This window comes from Desmodus rotundus, chromosome 13, assembly GCF_022682495.2.
Source record: "Desmodus rotundus isolate HL8 chromosome 13, HLdesRot8A.1, whole genome shotgun sequence".
NCBI lineage: Eukaryota > Metazoa > Chordata > Mammalia > Chiroptera > Phyllostomidae > Desmodus > Desmodus rotundus.
In genome coordinates, this window is record NC_071399.1 from 47167567 (window position 1) to 47187825 (window position 20259).

General features: G+C 37.2%; 1 protein-coding gene across 9 annotated transcripts in view; it reads right to left on the reverse strand.

Annotated features, from left to right (window-relative positions):
• FNDC3A (fibronectin type III domain containing 3A) overlaps positions 1–17985 on the reverse strand; it is a 220035-nt gene extending 202050 nt beyond the window's left edge. For 2 of the 9 annotated variants that reach the window (XM_053916461.1, XM_045202576.2), the window contains exon 1: positions 17723–17979. The gene's annotated coding sequence lies outside the window, so the exon portion shown is untranslated. Of the gene's footprint in view, positions 1–10254; positions 10328–17115; positions 17367–17692 lie in introns of those variants that run through there. The other 7 variants (XM_045202567.2, XM_045202552.2, XM_024569667.4 and 4 more) reach the window with 7 other exon arrangements.
• Positions 17986–20259: the final 2274 nt, after the last annotated feature.

Sequence of the window (20259 nt, forward strand, 5' to 3'; positions counted from 1 at the left end):
CCAGTTGAAACTGATGCTGGTAGTCCCATGGACACACAGATCTAAGACTAAACTAATTTGTATATAAGTATTAAGTGACAATGAAAATGTCAGGTTGATAACAACGTATAATATACTTCATTGTTGAAGGTCTCATCCCAAATGTGAATGAATACACTTCTGTTTTTCAACTAGAAACAGATAAAAACAGTCTCCTTAAGGAGAAGAAAGTTTGCAAAGTAATCAAGTTTAATGAGTCTTTAAAACTGCCCTTGGATATTTTAGCTGAATCAATATACTATGAACCAAATTAATTTTCCTCTCAGACTGAAATTGTTTCCTATAGTTTTATTTATTTTTAAAAGATTTTATTTTCAGATAGAAGAGAAGGGAGGGAGAAAGAAAGGGAAACACTGATTGGCTGTTTCTTGTTTGCCCCCAAATGGGAACCTGCCTCACAACCCAGGCATGTGCCCTGAACAGGGAATCGAACCAAAGACCTTCCGGTTTGCAGCCCAGTGCTCAATCCATTGAGCCACACCAGCCAGGGCATATTTCCTATAGTTTAAAAAAATGTATAGAAACTTTTAAATGTTCTTGGGAAATGGCAGAGTAATGAGTTAAATGTATTAAAGAAACATGTAATAATCAAATACAAAATGGTAACTACGGTACTCTAGGATTTTTAAAATTCCTTTATTGAGGTAAATTGACATATATCAAGTAACACGTTTAAAGCATATGACTTGATAAATTTTGATATATGAATATACCCAAAAACCATTACTACAACGAAGAATATACACCTATCCATCACCCCCAACATTTTCCTACTATCTGTAATCCTAGCCTTTTCATTTCCAGTAACTAATGACATTAAACGTGTTTTTCTTCATGTGCTTATTTGCCACCTACAGCTTTTTGGTTAGGTTATCTGTTCAATACTTTGGTCCAAAATGAACTTTGGTCCATTTTGTTATTGGGGTTTTTGTTTGTTTTCTTATTATTCAATTTTGATAATGCTTTATATATTCTGGATACCAGTCCTTTATCAAGTTAAGTGGTTTACAAAGACTTTTTTCCCAATCAATGGCCTGTCTGTGAATTATCTTACCAATGTCTTTTCAGAGAGCAGAAGCTTTATTTATGATGAAATCCAACTTCTCAATAACTTCTGTTATTTTAGGGTGGTTTTGGTGTTTTATCTAAGAGATCTCTGCCTAATATACAGTCACAAAAATGTTCTTATGTTTTCTCCATGAAATTTTATACTTCCAGGTTTTACATTCTGCTTGTTCTATCAATTATTAAGAGAGGGACATTGGAATCTGTTAAAGATGCATATTATGCCCCAGTGGTGTGGCTCAGTGGACTGAGTGCCAGCCTGAGAACCAAAGGGTTGCCGGTTAGATACCCAGTCAGGGCACATGCCTGGGTTGCCAGCCAGGTCCCCAGTAGGGAGTGCATGAGAGGCAATGACACATTGATATTTCTCTCCCTCTCTTTCTCCCTCCCCTCCCCTGTCAAAAAATAATAAAATCTTTTTACAATTGCATATTATTTCTCTTTGCTATTCTATTATGTAATTTGAAGTGCTTTTATTGGATGCATAAAAATTTAGCATTATGTCCTCTTGATGAATTAATCAATTATTATTATGAAATGACCCTCTTCACCCTTGATAATAGTCTTCACTGTGAAATCTAGCTTCTGATCTAATATAGTCACTCCAGCTTTCTTCTGCATAGTGTTAGCAAATATTTTCAAACCTCTTACTTACATTTAAAGTGGGGTTCTTGTAGATACGATGTACTTGGGTTTTGATTTTTTAAAAGCTTAATCCAATGATCTCTGACTTTTATTAGTGTTTAGACCATTTGTATGTAATGTGATTATTGATATGGTTGGGTTTAAATCTACCATCCTGCTACTTGTTTTCTTTCTGTCCCATATGTTTTTAATTCCCCTTTCCCTCTTCATCTGTTTTGTTTTGGATGACTTCTATTATATCGTTTTATAATACCTCCCTTCTTGGCTTACAGAGTATAATTCTTTGGTGTGTTCCTTTGGTGGCTGCTTTAGGGTTAATAATATACATGTTAAGCTTCTACAGTCTGACTTTTCAAAATCTAATGTATCACCATAGAGGTAGCATAAGTTTAACTTACACTATTCCAGGTGTAAATATCAGAATCTTATAATAATATACCTGCAATTTCTACCCTTCTTTGTGCTATTATTATATATTTTAAATGTTATAAACTCTATAATCATTATCATTTTTACATTAGTCACTTGTCTTATGAAAGTATCTAAATTTTTAAAGAATCTTATATATTTACCCATGCAGTTATCATTTCCAGTGCTCCACATTCTTTTCTCTAAGTCCAGGTATTTATATAGTTTAATTTCCTTTCTACTTAAGAACCCCATGTTAGTAAAGGACTAAAGGTAATGAATCCCTTCAGTTTTGTGTATTTGAAAGTCTTTATTTTACCTTTGTTCTTGAAACATAATTTTGCTGAGTAAAGAATCCTAGGCTGACATTTAAAATTTTTTTTCAAATATTTAAATTACAGTTGACATTGAATACTGTATTAGTTCAGTTGTTCAGCATAGTGGTTAGACATTTATATAACTTACCAAGTAATCCTCTCAGTAAGTCTAGTACCATCTGACACCGTATATAGTTAATACAATATTACTGACTGTATTCACTAGGTTTTACTTGATATCTCAGTGACAATTTTGTATCTGCCCATTTGTACTTCTTAATTTCTTCATCTTTTATACCCACCCCACAATCACCCTCCCACCTGGTAACCATCAGTTTGTTCTATCTGTAAGTTTGTTTCTGTTTTGCTTGTTCATTTATTTTGTTTTTTAGATTCCTCATTTAAGTGAAATCATATGGTTTAAGTCTTTATCTGTCTAATTCACTTAGCATAATACCCTCAAGGTCCAACCATGTTGTCACAAATAGTTAAGATTTCATTCTTTTTAAAAAATTTTTTTATCCTTACCTGAGAACATTTTTCCATGCTTTGAGAGATAGAAGAGGGAGAGAGAGAAACATCGATGCAAGAGAGAAGCATCAATCAGTTGCCTCCCATATGTGCCAGGACCAGGGATGGAGCCCATAACTGCCTAGGTATGTGTGCTGACTAGGAATCAAACCCACAACCTTTTGGTTATGGGACGACATTCCAACTGAGCCAGAGCAGCCTGGGCAAGATTTCATTCTTTTTTTTTTTATGGCTGAGTAATATTCCATTGTATATATGTACCAATTCTTCTCTATCCAATCGTCCATTGATGGGCACTTAGTTGCTTCCAGAGCTTGGCTATAGTAAATAATGCAGCAATGAACATAGAGATGCATATATCTTTTCAAATTAGTGATACAATTTGTTAGTAATTATCAGACTGTTCATGCTCTGTTTCTTCTTGATTCACTCTGGGAAGATTGACTGTTATGTTTCTAAAAATTTATCCAATTCTTCCAGCTTGTCTAATTTACTGGCATATAGTTGTAGTATTTTCTTATAATCCTTTCTAGATCTGTGGTGTCAGTTTAATTGGGTCCTCTCTCTATTTTTCTTGTTGAATCTGGTTCCAGGCTTACCAATTTCGTTTACCTTATCAAAGAACCAGCTCTTGCTTTCATTTATCTTTTGTTTTGTTTTTGAGACTGTAGTTCACACTATGAAATAGTCTTTATTATTTCCTTCCTTCTACTCACTCCGGGCTTTGTTTGTTCTTTTTCTAGTTACTTTAGATTATTATATTGTTTATTTAAGGTTTTTCCTGTTTCTTAAACTGGGACTGCATTTCTATGAATTTCCCCTACAACTGCTTTCACTGTGTCCCACAGATTTTGAGTTGTGTTTTCATTGTCATCTGTCTCAAGGTATCTTTTGATTTCTTTCTTGATCTTGTTAATCCATTCATTGTTTAATACATGTTATTTAGCTCCATGTGTCTGTGTGTTTTCCAGTTTTCTTCTTGTAATTGATTTCCAGTGTCATACCACTGTGATCGAAGAAGCTTGGTATAATTTCAATCTTCTTAAATTTATTGAGACTTGTTTTGTGGCCAAACGTGATCCTGGAAAATATTCCATGTGCGCTTGAAAAGAATGTATACTCTGCTGCTTTGGGATGAAACATTCTGAAAATATCAATTAAGTCAGTCTGTTCTAATATATCATTTAAGGTCACTGTTTCTTTGTTCATTTTCTTTCTGAATGATCTGTTCATAGGTGTCAATGGGCTGTTAACGTCCTGTACTGTGACTATATTACTGTCAATCTCTCCCTTTATGTCCCTCAATATTTGCTTTATATATTTAGGTGTTCCTGCATGTGGTGCTTTGATGTTTACAAGAGTTATGTCCTTTTGCTGGACTGATCCGTTTATCATTATCTAATGTCCTTCTTTGTTGCTTGTTATAGCCTTTGTTTTAAAAGCTTTTTTCCTATTCCATTTGCATTAAATATTTTTCTACCCCTTTACTTTGTGCATGTATTTTGATTTAAAGCAGGATTCTATTTATAGGTCCTGTTTTCTTAACCATTTAGACACCCTGTCTTTTCATTGAAGAATTTAATTCATTTACACTTAAAGTGATTATTGATAGGTATGTAATTATTGCTATTTTATTATTCAGATTTTTGTCTTTTTCTTCTTAAAGAAATCCCTTTAACATTTCTTAAAATACTAGTTTAGTGGTAATTAACTCTTTTAGCTTTTTCTTGTGTAGAAGACTCTTTTATCACTCCTTTGATTCTAAATGATAGCCTTGCAGTGTAATCTGGGTTGAAGGTCTTTAATTTTCATCACTTTTGAAAATATGACAATCCCTTCTGGCTTGGAGTTTCTGTTAAGAAATCAGCTGACAGTCTTATGGGAGCTCCTTGTAAGTAACTACCTACCTTTTTCTTGCTCCTTTTAATATTTTCTCTTTGTGTTTAACCTTTGGCATTTTAATAATGACATGTCTTAATGAGGGCCCCTTCAGGGTCATCTCGTTTGAGACTCTCTCCACTTCCGCGACTTGTGTGTCTATTTCCTTCAGCAGGTTAGGGAAGTTTTCCATCATTATTTCTTCAAATAGGTTTTCAATTCCTTGCCCTCTCTCTTCTCCTTCTGGTACCCCTATGATGTGAATGTTTTCATGCTTGAAATTGTCCCAGAGGTCACTTACATAACCTTTTTTTTCTTCATTTTGCTGTTCTAATTATTTTCTGCTACCTTTGTCTCAAATCACTGATTTGACACTCTGCTTTATATACTCTTCTGTTTACCCATGTAATGTATTTTTCATCTTAGTTATTGTATTCCTCATTTCTGATTGGTTCTTTTTTATGGTTCTATGTCTTTTTTTCTTTTATACTTCTTATCTCTTTGTTGAAATTATCACTGAGTTCATCTATTCCTCCCCTAAGTTCATTGAGCATTCTTCTAATCAGTGTTTTGAACTACGTATAGGTTAGATTGCTGGTCTCCATTTTTTTTCTGGAGTACTGTTCTTTCATTTGGGACATTTGTGTCTCACTTTGTCTGCCTTCCTTTGTTTGTTTCTACGTATTAGGCAGATACATCTCCCAGTCTTGGCAGGATGGGTTTATGTACTAGGTATCCTGTGGGGCCCAGTGGCACAGTATTGCTGATCAACCGAGCTGGTGCTTCAGGGTGTCATTTGTGTGCATTCTGTATGTTCTCGTGTTATAGTTGAGCCTTGATTGCTTTTCTCAGGCTGACTGACGGTAAGGACTGGCCATGACTACAGCAGATAAGCTGTTGTGTATATGCTGGCCCAACAGAATGGGATTCATTGTAGCAGGGCTTTGGGGCCTCCTGAGACCATCCTTCATATGTGTTGTTGTGGAGTTAACTGGCTAGTGGTCTGGTGTGATCAGAAGCCAGTCACCAGGTATGCTGATTTTGATGACTTTTGGGAAGGACTCCAGCACAGGCCCAGGTCAGCCGCTGCCTGGTTCTAGCTGGCACCAGCTAGTAGGAGCTACAAAGTGATCTGCATTAGGTAGCTGCCTATGTTGGGCTTGGAGGTACCTCAGAGAGGCTATGCTGCAAACCAAAGTTAACTTCCACTAGTGTTAGGCTGGGGGCCACTTAACAAAGGGAGCAGGGCACACTGAGGAAAGTGCTGCTTGTTTGGAGTTTGTGGACCTTTCAGAGATTTTAATAAATCTATTAGCACGGGTCAAGGACAGCCGCTTGTAACAGCCACTGAAAGAGGTTCCAGCAGTTGTGCAAGTTGGGTAAGGCAGATTCTCAGGGAATCATCGAGGTAGAGAAAGTTTGACGAAGACTGTATTTGGCACCTGCCTGTGCCTGAACGCTGGGTAGGAGCAGGGCTCAGCAAATGCATTTGGTGGCCCACTGCCAGCTCTCTGCGGGGAGGGCTCCACAAAAGAATAAAATGGCAAAGAGTACTGCCCCTCCAGCCCTTGCCCTGAAATCAGACAGTCAGTTCCTCTCTATGTATCTGGCTTCCACCCAGCACTGGAGGTCAGAGTGTGTATTTCAGCAAATAAGTCCATGTGTGGGCCCTTTAAGATGAACACCTGGAACTCCAGCAGTCCTCCATCTTACCCAGACAGAATTCCCCTGACTTTCACAGTTACAGGTTGTGGGGACTCCTGTTCCCAGCACTGCTGGTCCAGGCTGGGAATGCCTGGTGTGGGGCTCAGACCCCTTGCTCCTCATGGGGATCTCCGCAATAAGATATCCCTCCCGATTCTTAACCACCACATGCAGGAGAGGAACCAGCCCACTTTGTATCTCCAACCCTCCTACCAGTCTCAAAGTGGTTTCTTCTTTATATCCTTAGATATAAGAATTCTGTTCAGCTAGTCTTCAGGGAGTTCTCAAGGGTGGTCGTTCTATAATTTAGTTGTAATTCTGATGTGGTTGTAGGAGGCAAGCACATTTACCTACTCTACCATCCTGACCGGAAGTCTGACAATTCTTTCTTTCAGTGTTCTAAAGATACTGCTCCATTATCTTCTAGCTTACATTGCTTCTGATGAGAAATCTGCTATTACCCTTATCTTTGTTCTGTTTTTCTTTGGCTGCTTTTAAGTTTTTTCTTTATCACTTGTTTTAAACAATTTTCTTATGATGTTCCTCACTGCCATTTTCATTCATCTTATGCTTATTGTGTTTGTTTCTTGGTTTATAGTTTTTTTAATCAAATTTTAAAAATATCTGGGATTATTTCTTCATGTATTTTCTTCTCTTCATCTTTTAAACAATTCTCTTTTCTCTGTTTTTCATTTTAGGTAGTTTCTATTGCTATGTCTTCATGTCCACTAATTTTTCTTCAGCATGTCATACATTGTGTCTTATCTTTGACACTGTAATTTTAATCTAGAAGATACCCTTATTTAACATGTTCAATTTTTCCTCTAGCTTCTCCAATGTATCACACACAGTCATAACTGTTTAAGTGTTCTTAACCCTTAGGATTATTTAATTCATCACCTTAGCACCTAGGCTCACAACAGAATGATTTGAATCCCTCTTTTTAAAAGCTAGTAGTTTATTATAACTTCATATTTAACATGTTTCCTTCATTAATTACCTCCAAATAGATAATTTTATCACAAGAAAACCAAGAAACATTTCTGTATTTTCCATGAAAAAAAGTTTGTAGAACCCAGTATTTTAATCACTTCTGAAATAACCAAATTCTTTGTTTATAAATCTATGACTATTCCTGAGTTAAAAATTATTGCCTAAACATGCTCATATTCCCTCATCTTATTATTTTTTCATTGCTTTTAAAGAGAAAGGAAGGAAGAAACATTGACTGGTTGCCTCCAACACGAGCCCTGAGGAGTTCGAACCCACAACCTAGGTATGTGCTAAAACCAGGAACTGAACCCTAAACCTTTTGGTGCTTGGACGATGCTCCAAACAACTGAGCCACCAGGCCAAGGCTTCCTTCATCTTATTTTTAAAGAACATTCTTTCTCTTTACTCTGTCTTCATCTTAAGCTGATATTTACCAACTTTCTTAAATTATTAGGTTCTAATATTAAAAAGGGGGATCAAAATATCCAGGTACTCGAGATTGTTTTATAATTAAGAAAAACCACTTTTATATTAGAGATTCAGAAAATAAAGTCACACTAAAATTGTCTTGATTGGCATGTATGGTTACAAAGGTTGAGAATCACTCATCTATAATTCTCACTTTAATCCACTGTAACATAGTTTCAGATCCAATACTATACTGAAGATGCTGTTTTTAAAAGTACCAATGACTTCAGACACCAATTGGTAAGCTTTTGAGAGTGAAAGGAAGTGCTATTAAAAATTACACAGGGAAAACAGACATAAATCAAGGCTGTCCAACTAGCAGTTATGGTTCTCACAAGGACAATTATAATCGCCAAATCCCAACCCTCTTATGTTTTGTTATTTTAGTACTGGAAAACATACATACATACATACATTATATAAAAATAATACAGACATTATTTTTAAATCTTCCTCATGCCCCTAAATGCAACTCCTATTTCTACAGCTCCCCACTGTGGAATGTACTCTTTCAGATTTCTTCTCTGCACTTACTTGTGTATGAGGTTTTATGGCAGTAGTTTTACATAAATGAAATTACATGTACTAGTCAGTGTCTTGCTTTTGCATGTAAGATATCTTTAAGATTTTCTTAAAGAACGACATCTGTATCTATTTCATTCTTTTTTCATAGCTGCCTAATATTTTACTCTAAGGACATGTCATGATTTCACTATTTTATGCTTCCATTTTTCTTCAAAGGTTTCTCCCTTTGCAGAAAATAATCATGTAACATTCTCTATGGACCTATGAGTATTTCTGTATTATAGATAAATAGAAGTGAAACTTCTAGTTCAGAAGTAGGCACTTTTAAAATTGATAGACACTGCCCTGGCCAGATGGCTCAGCTGGTTGGAGCATCATCTTGTACACTAAAAGGTTGCAGGCTTGATTTCTGTTCAGGGCACATACCCAAGTTGTGGGTTCCATCCCCAGTAAGGGTGTGTATGGAAGACAACCCATCAATGTTTCTCTCTCTACAATCAATAAAAACATATCCTCTGGTGAGGATTGAAAAAATAGTAATTAAAAAATAAAAGTGATAGATACTACCAAAATCTTCTCCTAAAAAAAAAATCAATTTATACTCATTTCAGTAGTTTGAGTGTCTACTTAACAGTTTGACACTAATATCAAAATTTTCCAGATTTTGCCAATTTTATTACTACAGAGATTTTTAAAAATCCTATCACAATGATGTTTTAATCAGAATTTCTCAGATTACTAGTGTGGTCAAGTATCTCTTCAAAACTATATAGGCTAGATTTGTACTTCTACAAATTTTCTACTTACATTCTTTCTCATTTTCGACCAGGTTGTCTTTTTCATACTGAGTTGTAGGCATATCTTGTATACTTTGAATATTAGCTTTGTATATTACATGTCATAAAGTTTATCACAATCTATTGCTTGCCCTTTTTAAATGTCATCTAAGTTTGATGTCTCACCTGAAAAGTCTTTCTTTACCCTGGCCTCCCAATTATTTTTAGATTCCCTTCTAAATGTTTTGCCATTTTGTTTTTTACTTATATATAATCCATTTGAGAAAAGTGTCATGTAGATTTCCCTCTAACCTATGAATATAGTAAATTACATTAACACGATTTGTTATCATGTAAATTACATTAACATGATTTCTGTTATCATGATAATACTGAATCAATATTATACTCCTAAGATTCAACATCAGAACTGGTGTAACTTAATGATTAAAAGCCCAAGCTCTGGAGACGGAATGCTGGAGTTCAAATCCCAAATCTTTCACTAACTAGTTGCACGACCTCATGCATGTTATGTAACTTCTCATGCTCTAGTATCCTCATTTTTAAAATGGTGACAACGGTGTCTACCTCAGAGCTTTGTCTTAAGGATTAAGTAAACTGATACATGTAAGTTGTTTAGAGCAGCACCCAGAACACGATTTAACATATATTCTTACTGTTTACCAAGTGCCTTGTATTTACCAGGCACAGGGTAGGCAGAATTGCCGAAGTTGGCAAAGTAAGGCCAAATCTGGCTTTCTGCCTATTTTTATAAAAAAAAAGTTTTACTGGAACACAGTCACCCCCAATGTTTAGAATTTATCTATGGTCATTTTTACGCTCCTACAGCACAGTTAAGTAGTTGCAAGAGTCCACGTGGCCACAAAGCCTAAAATATTTATTACCTGTTTCCTTATAGGAAAAATATTGCCAACCCAGCAGAACTGTTCAAACTCAAGGCGTTCATAGTTTTAACAGCTGAAAGAAAAGTAAAGAAATATAAATGCTATAGTATGACGTTGTGTTATTACGGCAACAGGGCAATTTAGTATTAAATGACAGAATGGATTCACACAAATGAAAAGAGGCCAGAGAAGAGATATTTCATTTATTTTCAATTATTTAAAAATATGCACTTGTTTACATGTCTTTATGTCTTACCCTAGTGTGTGATTTACTAGAGGAAAGGGAGTATGACCTCCATTTTTCAGACATGCATATTCTAAATATCTAGGACATTTAAGGTTTTTAACATATGATAAATGGATAACTAACTGGTGAAAACAAAAACAGGATACCTAGGTGACAATGATTAGACATGTCTGACAAAGTTCTAGATATAAACACTCTATGGTAGCATTTTACTTGCCATATTAAGAGGACTCTCTCTTTTAATCTTTATAATAGCCAATTCTAAGAGATAGATTCTATTATTACCCTTCTCCAAAGCGAGAAACTAAGACTCAGAGGTAAAGTAACATACTCACTTGTGTAAGGTCAGTAAGGGAAGAAGTCAGCATACAAACCTATATCTCTCTAATGTAAAACATATGCTACAAAGTTGGACAGTGGTAGGAAATAGATATAGTCACAGGACAAAGAGAGATGCAGCAGAAATTGTGGTGTGATTTGCATTTATAAAGTTAAAGGGTAATGGGAAAGTGAATTGCTAATTTCTCCTTATAGCAAAATTTAAAAAAACAAATTTTTATTAGGTTGCAATTTATGAAGGCTGAAATTTAGTTCAAAAGGTTTATACTACCTTAAAACTTAAAGTATATACATTTACAAAGTATAGAAAATGCTGGTATAAAAAAAAATACAAAGTTAACTTAAGTTTGGGGTTTTGTTTGGCTTTAATCCTTTTAAAATGAAAAAAAGAAACACTAATTTTATCCAAGCAGCTCTCCATCCTATACATCTTCATTTTTCCAGCATGCAATACTATCTCTGATATACAGAATGTATTTACTAATGCCTTCCTTTTTGTTTTAGAGGAACATATCTTAGTATATGTGCTGCCAAAGCGAGCACTAGAGAAACATATCTTTTACTTTTTTTTATCATTCTCATTTTATTTTTGTAAGTATAAATGCTTTTGTAAGTATATTTTATTGATTATGCTATTATAGTTTTCCCAATTTTTTCTCCCCTTTATCCCCGCTCTGCCCTGCACCCCGCAGCCCTCCAGCCTCTTAACCTCTCCCTATCTATTTTATAACTACCATTTGTGCTTCTTATTCCCTGTACCTTCCCCCTACCCATTCTTCCCCTCCCTCTCCCCACTGAAAACCCTCCATGTGATCTCCATTTCTCTGGCTCTGTTCCTGTTCTAGTTGTTTGCTTAGTTTGTTTTTGTTTTTTAGGTTCAGTTGTTGATAGTTCTGAGTTTATTCTCATTTTACTGTTCATAGTTTTTTATCTTCAATTTCTTAGATAAGTCCTTTAATATTTCATATAATAAGGGATTGGTAATGATGAACTCCTTTAACTTGGACATTATCTGGGAAGCACTTTATCTGCCTTTCCATTCTAAATGATAGCTTTGCTGGATAGAGTAATCTTGGATATAGGTCCTTGCCTTTCTTGACTGAATTCTTCTTTACAGCCCCTTCTTGCCTGCAAGGTTTCTTTTGAGAAATCAGCTGATGGTCTTACGGGAACTCCTTAATAGGTAACTCTTTCCTTTCCTCTTGCTACTTTTAAGATTCTCTTCTCTTTATCTTTATTCTTGGGTAATGTAATTATGATGTGCCTTGGTGTGTTCCTCCTTGGGACCAATTTCTTTGGGACTCTGGGCTTCCTGGACTTCCTGGAAATCTATTTCCTTTGCCAGATTAGGAAAGTTCTCCTTCATTATTTGTTCATATCAGTTTTCAATTTTTTGCCCTTCCTCTTCTCCTTCTAGCATGCCTATGATTCAGATATTGAAACGTTTAAAGTTATGCCAGAGGTTCTTAAGCCTCTCCCCCTTTTTTTGAATTCTTGTTTCTTCATTCTGTTCCAGTAGGATGTTTATTTCTTCCTTTTGTTCCATGTCATTGATTTAAGTCCACGTTTCTTTCCCTTCACTGTATATTTTGCTTTATTTCACTTGGGGTAGCCTTCATTTCTTCCTTCATTTTGTGACTGAGCTCAATCAATTCTGTGAGCATCCTGATAACCAGTGTTTTGAACTCTGCATCCTATAGGTTGTCTATCTCATTATTGCTTAGCTCTTTTTCTGGAACTTTGATCTGTTCTTTCATCTGGGCCACATTTTTTTGTCTTGGCAGACCTGTTATGTTGTAAGGGAGCAGGGCCTTAGGTATTCGCAGGGTGGGGCAACCGTCTTTGCTGCCTTGTGGTGCTGCTCTCTGTGGGGGAGGGGTCAGAGAGGGAACAATGCTGCCAGCTTGTTCCACCCTAGCCCCACTTTCCAACAAACCTCCTGTGAGACTGGTAGTTTCTCCCACCATGGCAACCTCCACAGTATTTTACAGCTAGCTTTGAGTCTTTATTTTCCCATTCTTCCAGCCAGGCCTCACTTGCACAGTCTGCCACCTTGCCACGTGTCCTCTCTGCTCAGTTGCCCCTCCTACCAGTCTGGGTGAATGTTTCTTTAACTGCTTGGTTGTTGGAGTTCCATGCAGTTTGATTTTCTGACACTTCTGGTTGTTTATTGTTTTTCAACTGGATGTTATCCTTCTTTTGATTCTGTGAGAAAGCAAAGTGTTTCTACCTATGCCTCCATCCCTTACTAATGCATTCTGAATGGAAAAAAAAAATGCTCTAGCCAATTGATTTATACATCATAACTCAAGGCACCATTTCACCTGGCAACGATAACAAGAAATACAATGTGCAGAAGAAAACAGAATGCCTTAGAAATACTCATCCATAAATTTAGAAACTTCAAAGAGATTTCATGTAAATGAATTTTCAAAATAACTGATACCATTTAAGTCACTATATTGTTTAAACAATCTTAATGAAGATATTCTAAAAGAAAGTTCTAGTCTTTCTTCTCCACCTTAATCTGCACACAATATAACCTTTTTTGATGACTCAAGCTTATCAATGTAAATATCAACTATTAGACTGCTCTACAAACAGTGGTCTTCTTGGAGTTACTGACAGATGTCCAATTTTTTTGTCTCTTCACTAACTTATCTTACACTACTTGTAAAAACAAGGTTTCCTACTGTCTGCTCTCCTTTCGTCACTTACAGGCCACCAGCACCCTACCCAAAGTTACTAAAATGCCAATTGTAGTTTAAAATATGTAAAACCAGAATAGACAGTTGATGTACTTAACCATATACAAATTCTAAGTCAAGCCTGGGTATAGTGGTTTTCACTGCTCTAAAGTCTGGCTCAAAAGCTTTTCTTCTTTCACTTCCTAGTTCTGCAACCTATTCTGGGCTATTGCTCAAAAGTATGGCCACAAAATAACAGTTACAATAGTAGTTATTTCTGCATATTTTCTTCATTCTTATTATTACATAGGAAAAAATCTAAATGATATTCATAATGAAACACACTAAACAACCATGAAGACAAAAGATATAAGGCACCTCACCTTATATGCTGTATGGACAATTACCTAGCCAATTAACTATTAACCAAGAGTCAGTAAACTAGGCCCACTGGCCAAATCCTGCCAAAAGCTGGCTTGTTTCTGTTTGACTTGAACTAAAAATGTTTTTTATATTTTTGAAAGGCTGTAAAAATACAAAAAAGAATATTCAACAGAGACTCTAAGTGGCCAGCTGGGCCTAAAGTATTTACTATCTCACTCACACTCTACAGAAAAAGCCTGCCAATCCCCAATCTAAGCTATAATAAACAAACACATACAAAACATATAAGCCACCCCTTATACATAAAACTTAAGCTATGAATATGTCAAAGTAGATATATAGTTCTTTCAGTGATGGGTTCATAATGATACAAAGTATCTTGTCCAGCCCTGCCTATTCCTCTCTTGACCATAGCTTAGCCAAAATCTCTACCCTTTTTTCTTCCTCTTAATGCTTGTTCTTGGATGCTCTCAAAATGGTCTACTTGCTACTAGTACCAGCTACGTCTGTCAGTCTTTTTAAGAATATCATTCCTTTTGCTATCTAAATCTTTCCTAAGCTTCAAGTCTGACTTCAATCCAAATACCATTCAGTATCTTTCTAGCTCTTTAGTGGCCTCACTTTCCTTTAAATTATAGTCCTTACCACACAACTTAATAATACCATCTTAGTTTTTGCTAATGATTTCCTGTGTGTTAGTCTAGTATCTCCAACTAGTTTGTAAATTACTTGAAGGAAGGAAACACATCACATTGCTTTCATCTGTATCCCCACTTTAATAATAGCTCACCATCTTCTAAGAACATGCCATCTCCCAAGTACACCTTTCTATCTGGGAGAAAAACAGTCTGAGGGCTGGTAAAGGGTAGTAAGTGATGGGAAATACCAAAGGATGACACTCACACAAAAATACTTGATGAAGACCACAGGACACACTGAGAACTTAGAAAGTGTATGTGGGGGAAAAAAAGCAAAACTATAGTAGGGGGTGAACAGAGAGATAAAGATCAAGAGATAAAAAGAGACCACTAAATAAAATTCTGAAATAAAATAAGACCAAAATATTAAGAAAATTATAAAAGCAAATTTTCTTAAAAAAAAAAACAACCCTCAAATTTGCCTTTCAACACTATTGGCTATTCATTTCTTTTTAACAAGCAGCTCTTGACACCAATATCCATAGCGGCCATTTTTCCTTCTTTTCTCTCCTCTTTTTTCTTTTCTTTGTTCTGTCTTTCATTTTTGCAATGTCATAAACTGAAGCACTAAAAGATTCCATGGCATACACATGCACAGTATTCTAAATCTTTGGATTTATAACATTGTGAATTTATTTGAAGTCTGCTAGACAATGCTAGGATAAAAAAACAAAACTTATGTTTTGATTACCTAAAATTGGAACTCAAGTGTATATTACTACATCACTCTCAAAGATACCATCATCTAGACTCATTTCATTAAAAAAAAAAAAACACCCAAAACATTACATCAAACTGTAATTTAAAAATATAAGCAAAATATAAGGTGCACAAGCCTTGGATGTATAAACAAAAAAAAAATTTAAAGCATAAATACAGTTTGGAGCAAAAAGAGGTTTACAGTTCAGAGTATGAGAAAAAGTTTATTCTTGTATTATTATTTATTATTTTATTTCCCATATGAACTGTAAACCTACTTTTGCCCCAACCTGTAATACCCATGAGACTAAACTAAAAATAGACAAATTATAAATTAAATGTTCTTAAGTAAAGCCACAAGAGACAATAAGAATATTAATCATGCATCCCTTCTCTTTTTTCTGGATTTTATAGTCTCTTTACCTAACCTATACCTAGCTAGTCAGAAAACAGGGGGAAGTTTTAAAATTAGTAATAAGATATGCTTAATATCATACTGTAGAAATTAACAAAACAATTATTGAATGAATGGTAAAAGAAATCAACTCTCAATTACTCTTATGAAGAGGGGAAGTGATGACACAGATGATACGGAAAGACAATCATAGAATCAGTTTTTTTGAAGCCATATCATTAATTTGAACAAGCAAATTACCCTCATAATTATGTTTGATCGAAGTAGTATTAACCAAAAGTTTATTTTTCCTCAACATTCAATAATTCAGACAAAAGGGGAAAAGAGTGAGTTAATCCAGAAGAATACAGGTGGCTAAAGGCAGCCAACCTGGGATAAAAAAAAATTTCAGTTAACCTGCACAAGAAAACTCAAATAAATCTATGCAGGGAAAGAAGGAAATTATAGTAAAATTTACTGACAGTGCTTAAGTGTTTAAATATAAAATTATTTATTAAAAATTTTAACAAGATTTTTTTTTCCTGTCAAGTTATCATCCCTTCTTCCCACTACTAACTGGTATTATTCATGAAGACAAGATTATCAGTGGGCTAAAAAGTTGAAAGCAAAATTTTAGATTCCATGTTATAAAAGATAAGTTAAAAATACTTTTTATCACTGTTTTCTGTGAAGTCCACCGTGTGTCTCAGAGGCTACTTTATATCATTACATGAGAAAAATCAATTCAACCAAGAAAACATCAAAAGGCAGGGGGACTCATTTCTCTTCAATATTTTAGGTGATTTAAATAAAACTTACACGATGGCAAGAATTACAGATTAAGCAAATACAAAAAACTAAATATTCATCTAAATACCCCATAGCCACAAAACTCATTTAGTTTCTGCCTAACATATGGCTGCAACTCCTGAGTGGCATATGTTTAGCACTGGTGCTGGTAACAGTGTGGAGATAAAATATTATAGTAACAGCTCAACTTTTGCTATTTCATCCTTATAATACAGAAAAACACACACCAACTCTGGTTTCAAGAACTAAAACCAAAGGCCACAGTTAAGAAGCAAAACAATTATGTTGCTCAGTTTTAAAGTCCACAGTGAATACATACATGAGGATTATACTGTAAAAAAAAGAAAATAACCTTGTCAGCCTGTTTCTCTTAGTTAATAGAAGCTCAGACACAGGTTTTCACAGGATTTCACTGAAGAAAATTTCTTAATTCACAATTCTTAGCAACCCAGAAACCATTATACACCCCTCCCCCCACAAAACCATCCCAAGGCTTTTAACGCTAACAGTTTAATGAAAGAACGATTAAAGACTACATTAATTAAAACAGCCACCGCTGTGCCCGCTATTTTATGACTAAATTATTTGTTCATTTTCCTTTACCTAACGTTTGACGTCCCTCCACAGCCCTGTCAAAAAGTTCAACGATTCAAGCTGTTGAAAGACGGCGAGGACTGCAGTCTCCAGACACCCTCCTGACTGAACAGGTGGTTAAGTCCGCGGGGTAGAGAGACAGCCAGGTAATGCCACCAACCAAACAAGCTCAAATACAGAAGGGCGGGTTTTCGAGGTTTTAACCCTAAGATGAGCGGGGGAAACTCTTCAGAAGCGTTTCAGGTCTGCGGCCGCCGGGAGTTCTCTGCGCGACCCTCTGCGGAGGTGTTACACTTTCGACCCCCACGCCAGCCGGAGTGGCGCCGCTGGCCACGGGCTGCAGGCCATGGGGGACTTTGGGCCCCGCGCCACCTCCCCCCGCGATAACTTGGAGATGAGACTCCCACCCACAGGTGCCCCGGCCCCGCTCCTTCGGCCCAAAGAGCGTCCACAGGACGGGGTGGTCCAGGCCCTCGACGGGCCCGAGTGCCGCTCGGTGCACCGGCTCCTCAGCCCCAGCCTAACGGTTTCCGAGACGCCTGAAGGGCGGGAAGGGACGTGGCGGTGATGGTAGTGTCTCCCCTACCTTTCCCTGAGGGAACGCCCGCGCTCTCACCTCGGAGTCGCGCTGCTTCGGGGCAGAGGAAGGCTACTGTGGCGCCTCTTCAGGATACTGATCGTTCTCACTCTACCTTAAAGACAGAGCCGGCTCTCCGAGCCGCCGCGGCCGCCGACGCACTGACTGTTGGGGTGGTTTCCCGGCTGTGACGGCGCCGCCTCAGCCCTGCTCTTCGCTCCCTCTCCGCGAAGCTCCCGCTTTCTGTTTCACCCGAGGGACCGCAAACGCCGCCGCCGCCATGCTTACTAGGGAGCCAGGAGGTGGAGCCCGGATTCAGCGCGCTCAGTGCGGCTGCGCGAGCCCCGCCTTCGCCGTCCCCGGCGGGTTCCGACCCCTCCGCGGGATCCTGCTCCTTGCCCGCTAGCCCCAGGGTCTTTCACTCAAGCGCTAGTCGCCCGCAGAGCTGGGGCGTGCAAGAGCCCCCTCAGCGCCCACAGCCGTCCGGGGCTGCAGGCTCTCTCCTGAGGCCCAGCTGCGCATGGTTCGTCGTAGCCTCTGCCAGCCTGCGAGTCACACTAGGGAAATGTGGCGTTAATTGACGGTCCTAGGGCTACTCACACAATTCTCAGACCAAATTGTAACAGACCCCCATTCCCTCCCCGCGGGATGCACCGGGTCAGCCTGTGTCTGAAACCACAAGAATTTAACGCGGGGCAGGTGGGAAGACAACCCGAGTGGGCTTGGGTGTTTTAAATCCTAAACAATTAGAGCCCGGGATCTCTCTAGCAAGGAAAAATATTTAGATACTTACCTAAGTTGAAAACCTGGGGGTTAGTTTATTGGTCTCTTCCCCAGTTAAGTCGCGCGGAAACCCATTACGTTAATTGATACAACAGCACGAAGACTTAGAAGTGAACGCAGCAGAGATTTTCTTAAACCTCCAGCAACTGGGGGGCGCTGCAATATTGCCTGAGGGCTGGCCAGGGCTGCTTACTTCCGCAGTTTCCACTGGAGGACTTGGGAAGGGGATAGTCCTTGGGACCAAGAGTCCAGGCCCAGTAATTGTCCCTTCAAAAGCAATGATGAATATTACCAGTATCCATATTCTGGCTCACTTGTGTGTGTGTGTGTGTGTGTGTGTGTGTGTGTGTGCGCTGCCTTTTAAAATAGTAGTATTTTTATTTTAACCTTTTCACAGAAGTCCTTTTAAAATGTACTCACTCCCTATATTCTTAAATACAAAGCTTGATGACTGACAGTCAAATTCCATATCTTAGCCATGCCCTAAAGTCCCAGGGGATTGTTGAAATATATAGGATCCCTACTTTGTTGATCTATTTTTTTTTTCCTTTGAAATGTTCTCATCCCTTTTCTAGTGTTTGTCACTGCTTCTCATCTGCCTCTTTTCCACTCTGATCCTTCCTCTCATCCTTTCTATTTACACTTTATTTTTTATTATTTTCTCCTTTCTTGGCTACTTTTCTGTGGTCCAGGTGATGATTGATCGGATCCACAGCCAGCTAATGAGAGATTTTTTTCCTTCCCATCAGTAAATAGGACAGTGACTCTGTAGCAAGTGGTCTTGAGATATTTTCATTTGCTGTTCATTATCAAAAGGTTTTTCTGTGAGGTGTTTCCTTTTCTTTTTTTTAATTTAATATATTTTTAATTTTTTATTTTAAATAAAGTTGATATACAATATATTAGTTTCAGGTGTACAACATAGTGATTCAACATTTACAAAGTGACTGCCACAGTAAGTCTAGTAACCATCTGTCATCATACCTAGTTATTATATCATCGATTTTCTTCCCTATACTGTACATTATATCCCTGTAACTTATTTTATAACTGGAAGTTTGTAGTTCTTGATCCTCTTCCCCTTAGGTGTTTCCTTAACTTCCAGATTTGGCCCTCTTCCAGACAAAATTAATGGAAAGCTGATCTCTGAATAACTAAAACATAATTATATATTGTTTTAAAATATGAAGATGTATCAGAATGTGGGTGAGTTGGATGACTTCTCCACATTGCTGGCCCAGCTCTGTTTGGTCTGAGTTAAGCTAGTGGTTTCCAAACTGACTCTAAACTAGTAAATTCCAAAGCTTCCTACTTGGGAGCTTTTTTAAAAGAGAGAATCTTGTAATCCACTCAAGAGTTTGATTCCTTTGTGCATGTTGGGTTGGGAGGGTGTCACAAAATGCCATTAAAAAACCTATTTTTAAAAAGTATGTCTTGGGCATACCTACAGTGTATACACAACAATAAAGAACAGCTATTTTGAAGGAGACTAAGACATCATTCAGGAATATCATTGAAATATACCTGGAGATTGTAGTTAACAATAAGCAATGCTTATTGTTAGGTTGAGTCAATTGAGGACTAGAGAATTTATGTCCTGTGGAGAGAATGGATCACACACGTAATCTTAGCATGGGCACCAGTATAAATTTTCTGAGAATTCAGAAAAGGACAAGAATTAGCTATGAACAAATCACTTTTCAGTGTTTCAATTTTCTTTTCAATAAAATAAGGGTCATTTTCAGTTTTCATCTTTACTGAGCTTTCAACGATGTTCAACATTTTGACAACTT